A 7,051-nucleotide genomic window follows, 5' to 3' on the forward strand; every position below is an offset into this window, starting at 1 on the left:
ATAGAAGATCAATTTTTTTGGTGGGAATCCTATTATGTGCACTTTACTGACATCTAACATAGTGGAGAAAATGACTTGCACTGTTCTTTGTTTTGTTTCAAAAAAATATTTGTAACTACTATGACAACTAACTTAGAACTGAATTAAGTTTTCAGTTCCCATAATATAGCTACTCTTCTCTATTTTTTTATTCTTTGAACAAATTGGTTTATTGTCTTGAGGAGTCCTTGAAATGCAGGAGCTTAGAGAAAGTAAAGAATTGAATTTTCTCTACAAAATTATCATTAAAGACAATTAAGAAAATACAAGCCCTCTCCTTTAGTGCGATATATAACTCCACTTAGCTAACTGTTTTTTTGTTAGTGTATGTTGTGTGTGATTGGAGTTTGATACCCTTTTTGATTGTAAACCCATACAGAGCTCTGCAAGAATGCATATTAAAAATGCTAACAGTGTTTGGGTGGAGATGAAAGGAGGCAAGGAGGACTGAACTCACTTTCATTTTGTTGTAACTAAAACATTCTCCGCTGTGAACAAAGAAAGATTCTTGAATGAAAGAACCATCAAATAACGAATCTTTCTACAGTTGTGACAGCTGCAGAAGGTTCTCTTTTAAAGCAACAAAACCCCTAACAACCTCACCCCAGGTGTGGTAGTTTAGGGTAGTTGGCTGATGGACCAGGTGATTATTTCCAGGAAAGCCATAGATCGATCTAGGGGAAACAGTATAAGTGAAACCTTGACCTCCTAGCCCTTGCGACTGGTCAACAAAGAAAGAAGTAGTACAACTTCATGCTGAAGTTTGTTGAGTGTCTTTGAAATATTGAATATTAAAATCTCAAAGCAATATAAATTTGCAGTATATTCTGCTATGAGCTTAATCGAAAACCTGCAGAAGTTGTGGTTTTTTCCTAATTCAACAAAACAATTTTATAACATTTCTTTCAGACATTTTATCAGCTTGCTAAAAACTTCTATCTGGATCATCATCCTCTTTATAAATATTTTTCCTTTAAGCTGTTAAATATACAAAACTCCCAAGGAGAAAACATTTTCTTGTGACTGGCTGTTGAAGTCAGGACTGGCAATAGGCAGGTATTCTCAGTTCATCTTTGCATTAGTGAGGCGAGTAGCATCATTTAAAGACCTCTATCTAAGGCAGTTAATGAATGAGTTGGAGTCAGGGTATGCTAAAATTTTGGCCAAGATTCACCAGAACTCAGGTGTGAATTGCATCAGATAATGCGTACTTTATTTTAATTTATAAAGTCAATCCTGGGATGTTATCATAAATTATTACTCCTGTCTACATATTGTTGTCATGTTAAATCCCCAATTTCACACCTCTGTTACATTTTGCAAGCAAGCATGAGCATGTTTTGAGCCAAGAAACTGGGCAGCCATGGTCAGCATGGTGCTACCCCTCTGATCTAAGATCTGGAGGTCAGCAGATGTTAGCTCTGCTTTTGGTAATACAGTGTTGATGTACCTATGTGGCCTCTAGTTAGAAGCAGACTTGCATTAAGCCAGGTCATATTGAATGGCAGAACAGGTTTGCATTTTTTAAATTTTATGTAAGCTTTAACTTTGTGAAAATGTAGATAACTTTCTTTCAATAATCTTCTTTTTTCCATCAGCTATGCAGACTATACTCCATTCCATTTTTGCAGCTGCAAAACTGCAATTCTGAAACTGCATATTGGATTATACTGCTAGTGTAAAAAACTACATGGATCTAGTAGGATGTGGTTCTTTAAGAGAGAAATCGGGCATGTAATATTCCTTGGTATGCAGGGTACTATCTACACAGAATCAAGCCTCTGCTTACCTGAATTTATCACACAGTTTCAAATGCCTACTGAAAAAAATCTGCTGTCCACATATACTATTACATAATAATACATAACTTAAAATGTATGCTAACTTAGAACGCTAATCTTGAGTTGTTTTTCACTTTTTAGTTCAACGCACACTCCTGGAGAACTAAATTAAAGAAAACGTGATGAAGAACAGATCATTGAAACTGGACAGAGAGCCTGCATTCTGCCTGAGGGGGGAAAAAAAAAGGAAACACACACAAAAAATGCATAATAAAAAAGCAGAGTCTGAGGTTGCATAAGAAAACAGTTCTTGTTTGAAACACCTCTTGGAGTGTGACTTAGACCTGAGTACTTCTGTATGGTTAGCCCTGTGAAGCATTGTTGCACACCAATATATGGCCTTAATGACAGGAGTATAGAAGTATGTTGTGCCTTTACATTCTTTCCTGTACTCCTGTGACAAATGGGTGTGTCCAAGTGCATTCAGTATGTTTATCTTTTCCTTACCTCTCCAAAAACAATAAGCAATTAATATTTTGTTACACCATTGCTTTCAGGTAGTGCAAACATTTTTTTTTAATATCCTGTATGCAGTGAGTGTACCAACCAAACAACTTGGAGTACGTTGTGGGCACCTGAAAGCAAATAGCTCACTGTGTGTGGATAATGGATCTGGGTGTGGGTGCTGCTGATACAATCTGTGTAGCTGCCTTGGTCAGTGACCAGGGAAGAGATACTTGTTCTTGAGAATCCAAGAGACAAAAATTCACAGTTCTGTTTTTTTTGTCTTTTTGTTTTCGTTGCATCTGTCTGGTACAGATTCATAACACTCAAACCAGTGCACACAGACCCTTCATCCTTTCTCTTCGTGCTTAGCAAGTACCAAGCTGGTCAGATGAGGAAAAGCCTGATTTGCAACCCAGAACCTTAACTGGATTTTGTACATCTGGTGAGACTGCTGTTTGACAGTTGTCTGAGCAGTTGTGGATGAAGTACTGAGGAGTGGGGATTAACATCTTCAGGCTTCCATACCAAAAATGTAACAGAAAATAATACAATACTTTGAATTTGAAAGGCTTATCTTGAGCACTTAAAAGACAGAAACAGTACAACAATTTGAAAGTACATAATAGTAAGTCTGACCAGAACAACCCAGCCTTACTCCACAAGCTCCCATTGAGCAGTACAAATAGCATACATGTGAAGAATGCTTTTGGACTTGTGAAGGATTGCCATTGGGATGAGTGTCTATGATTGTATCCTCAACTGAAAGCACTTGCAAGCTTTGCTGTGGCTCTTGGAAGCTGCAGGAAGGTTTCGGGGATCTGTGGAAACATGGAAAACTGCAACTCATAACACTTAAAGGACTAGGTCTGGAATAATAACTAGTTGTGTCTAGAAGTAATAGTCTGACCAGTTCGGTTGGGTTTCATGCTAATTTCAAATTTTTATGTAATTTTACAATATGGGTCTTATTAATGTGCTTCAGCCACCTGGCAAGTTCTACAGAAAGGTGACATTTCATGGAACAGCTTAGAAGTCATAATGAATTTGGATATTAAACATGTAAATATATCTGTGCATTCAAATATGAATGTATGCCAAGGATAATTCATTTAAGAATTTCTTGTACATGTTTCTTAGCTTGCAACAAAGCTTTACATAGATTTTAGTGTTCTGTTACGGAATTAATTTGTAAACCTCTTTTTGCCCCACTTCTGCTTTTAGTATAAAAGTGCTAAAACCTTTAAGTGTGTTTGAGGGTGGAAAATTGATTTTTATATAAACATTTGATCTATGTAAATACAAAGAAATGAAATGTACTGCTTATCTGCATGAATAAACAGGTATCTCATATCAGTGCCAAGTGTAGAGAAAACAGAAATAAGCCAGTGTTTCTTAAGGATAGAATGGCAGGGGAAGCTCCGACCAGCTTTTAGCTAACCAGACTCTTGAATCCTTCTTCAGCTTTGGCAAGCCTCAAAATTACTTATTAGAACCTCCTATCAACATTGTGATTTTTCTAAAAATAAAGAAAAAAAAATGAGAAAAATGTTTATGTATATTCCTTTTTAGTAGCTCTAGGAATACAAAAATTTTGGTGCTCTACCAGAGACGCAGTCTTCAAAGGGAGTTTGTCTCCCTGCTCCATCAGAAATTCAAGTTTATTTCTTACAGACATTTTGATCTTTTTAGAAGGAAGTGGGCCAGTAGCAACAAACCTGTGAGTTGCTTTCACAGGGTTCTTACCAGTGTGAAGTGCAGAGAAGGCATCTATATCTGTGAAGCAGAGGCATGGCTCCTGAAGAATACCTGGATGTGGTAACACAGAATCTACTGAAAATCTGTGTAACCTCATCTAGGTGTTTCTGCTCCGGCAGGGGGATTGGACTAGATGATCTTTGGAGGTCCCTTCCAATCCCTAACGTTCTGTGATTCTGTGAAAATATGCTCAGCAATAGAATGCTTCCTATGGGCAAACTTAATGGTGTTTATGTTGAGAAGGAAGAAAGATGGGCTGCTGCCACCTAGGAAGAAAAGTTTGAAGAGAGGGTTTGAAATTTCAGACTGTTCTTTGTAGTGAGCAAGAAACTGCAATGGTATTGGTTTCTGTTACTTATCTGTGGATAAAGCGTAGCAGTTGTCTTATTTTTCAGTTATCAGGATATTAATAGCTACATTAAAATTTGCCTCACAGCCCACTGAGACTTTCATCTTGTGCCTTCCTAGCTGAACTACTCTTGTATTGCATAACTATATACCCTAATTCATTAGTTCTCACATTCACTGGGTGAAGAAACATGATCAGTTAACAATTATTCATGACCCTACTAAGTATTTTTATGGTCATCTCCTATGGATCAGCTGCTGCCCATCACAGCCTTAAGGGCTGTCAATGACTTTCAGATCCTAGTTCGGGAATTAACGTTTTAATTTCCATAGAAGTTTTGATCAGACTGTGCAGCAGGATGAAAAATTACTGTCCAGGCCCAAACTGCAAGTTCAGTCCTGGTGAGGTACCTTCACCATTAAACCGAGTTTAAATGGCTAGCAATGAAAAGCTCTGTCCTGTTCCTGGGGGACAGCCTCTTCAGCTCTGTTTTTTCCCCAGTCTGCCTCCTTTGAGGAGGAGGAGTTACCTTCAGTAACAGGAGGAAAAAAGCAAAGCCGGATCTTCTTGTAGAATATCGTGTCACTTCAGCAAGGTGAGCTGAGGTGGCAGTTTAGTTCATCCTAACTGTTAGTGAAAAGTACTGCTCGAAAAAAGTTTTGATGGTTTTCACATGTGATGTCCATTTCAAATGCTTATCTAAACTTATCCAAGCAAGTTCATTGGGCTGTGGAAATGAAAGCAGGCAATTAAGCATAAAATTTGGGAGCATTTTACTGTAGCTCCTATTCATGCTCGTTTCAATATCTGTGCCAAATTTTGAATGTTCAGGAAAACTTTTTAGTGCATTCAGCTTTCAGTGTACAGCTTTCAGTGTACCTTGGGCTAAATTACACTCCAAGTTGTGCATTTCAGTATTTTTCTTGCTAATTATTTTTGGCCACTATCTAAACTGCATTATTCTCCGTGTGTTTTTCACTTGACAAGATTATGAAACAAATCTTAACCTTTTCATAAACTGGAAAGATTATATTATTTTTGCTCTTTTCTGTTATGCAGATATAAAAGACACTTCTGAAAGAAAGTGAAGGAATTATTAGGAATAGGAAAAGGACTTGAATGAAGCAAAAATACACCGTTCTTTCAAACCCCTGCATTTGGAGTACTTTAAGAACCACAAGGATAAAATACTAAAATGCATGTTCCGTTGTCTGCTTGTGAAAGACATTTTGGCTAGCTTTATATTCTTCCATTGCCAAGTAATTGTATCACTGATTCACTTGTGTATTCCACTTATATTTAAATTAATGTCTGATATTACCAAATGTTTCAATACTTCAATTAAAATACTTCCATTTTTGTGGCAAAAGATAAATACTGTAGGATATTAGTGGCCTTCCCCAATAGTTGTAGTGTATAATTTAGTTCTTTCATCTCCGCTAGACTCATACAGCAGGTCACCCATGCTGAAGAGAGCAACATCTAACTCCTCCCCACAGGAAGGATGGGGCTGCAACTGGGGTGAGTTGTGACTGTCCTCCTCTTCTGTTTTAGCTTAGCTCATCTAGAAAAGGCCTGATAAGCTAAAAGTATACGGTGTAGAGAATGGACAGACACACTGGCTTTGTTTCTCCACCCATTTGCTATTTCTTAAATATATGGGGTTTTTTTCTTGAAAGAGCAAGTAAAAACAATTAACAAGTTATCTACCTTGTCAGGTGAATATGAGGCAGAACTTTGGTTTCCCTTTAAATAGAAAAAGATGACTCAATGATTTCTTGAAGTGATAAAACTGCAATTTATGGTCAGACCTTATATTTCTTTTTAATATATAATATTATTTACTTGATATCTTGGGCAATCACTTCTTTGACAGAGGGAGCTGAGATTAAGACGTTCCTGCAATGCCCCAAAGGTAGAAGTGGGATAAGTATTAGAGACATCCCGACTGCAATCCTAGGGCAAATCCTTCAGTTTGCCCTTCCTGTGCCTTCTTCATATTGCTTTTATTTATCTAGACAGAGCAATAGCTGGCTTCAGAGGAGCTAGACAAGGGATGCATCACCTTCAGACTTAATTTAAGAATCTTCAGTATCCCAATAAATTGGTATCAGCAAACAGGTGAGATAAAGCATTTTGGGAAGTCTTCACCGAGAACAACTGTTTTGAAGTAAAGCTACTGAACATTTGTGAGCTGCTTGGACTTGCCTGGGACTAGTACGTAGCCTTGTTAGCTTTGTCATTCCCTTCAAGCAAATTCATCACTGATACAAGGATTAGCACATGTGTGCCTGCTTTTGTTATTCTGGTAAAAAATAAGGGGTGGACTTACGGGATTGTTCCTGCTCCGGCAGGGGGATTGGACTAAATGATCTTTTGAGGTCCCTTCCAATCCCTAACATTCTGTGATTCTGTGATTGCCTGTGTCACAGTATAATTCTTGTTTTCACTGGCTGATGAAGTCACCCCTTAAACCTAAATGGCCTTCACTCTTCTTAGATTGAGAAATTTACCCTGACAAGGAGAATAATAATACATAAATTGAGCTTCAGAGCTTCTGTTACTAGTTTAAAAGTAGTTAAGTCATTTTATAGAATAAGCCAGGCCGTTAGGAACCGCT

This window comes from Mesitornis unicolor, unplaced genomic scaffold, assembly GCF_000695765.1.
Source record: "Mesitornis unicolor isolate BGI_N332 unplaced genomic scaffold, ASM69576v1 scaffold22841, whole genome shotgun sequence".
Taxonomy (NCBI): Eukaryota; Metazoa; Chordata; class Aves; order Mesitornithiformes; family Mesitornithidae; genus Mesitornis; species Mesitornis unicolor.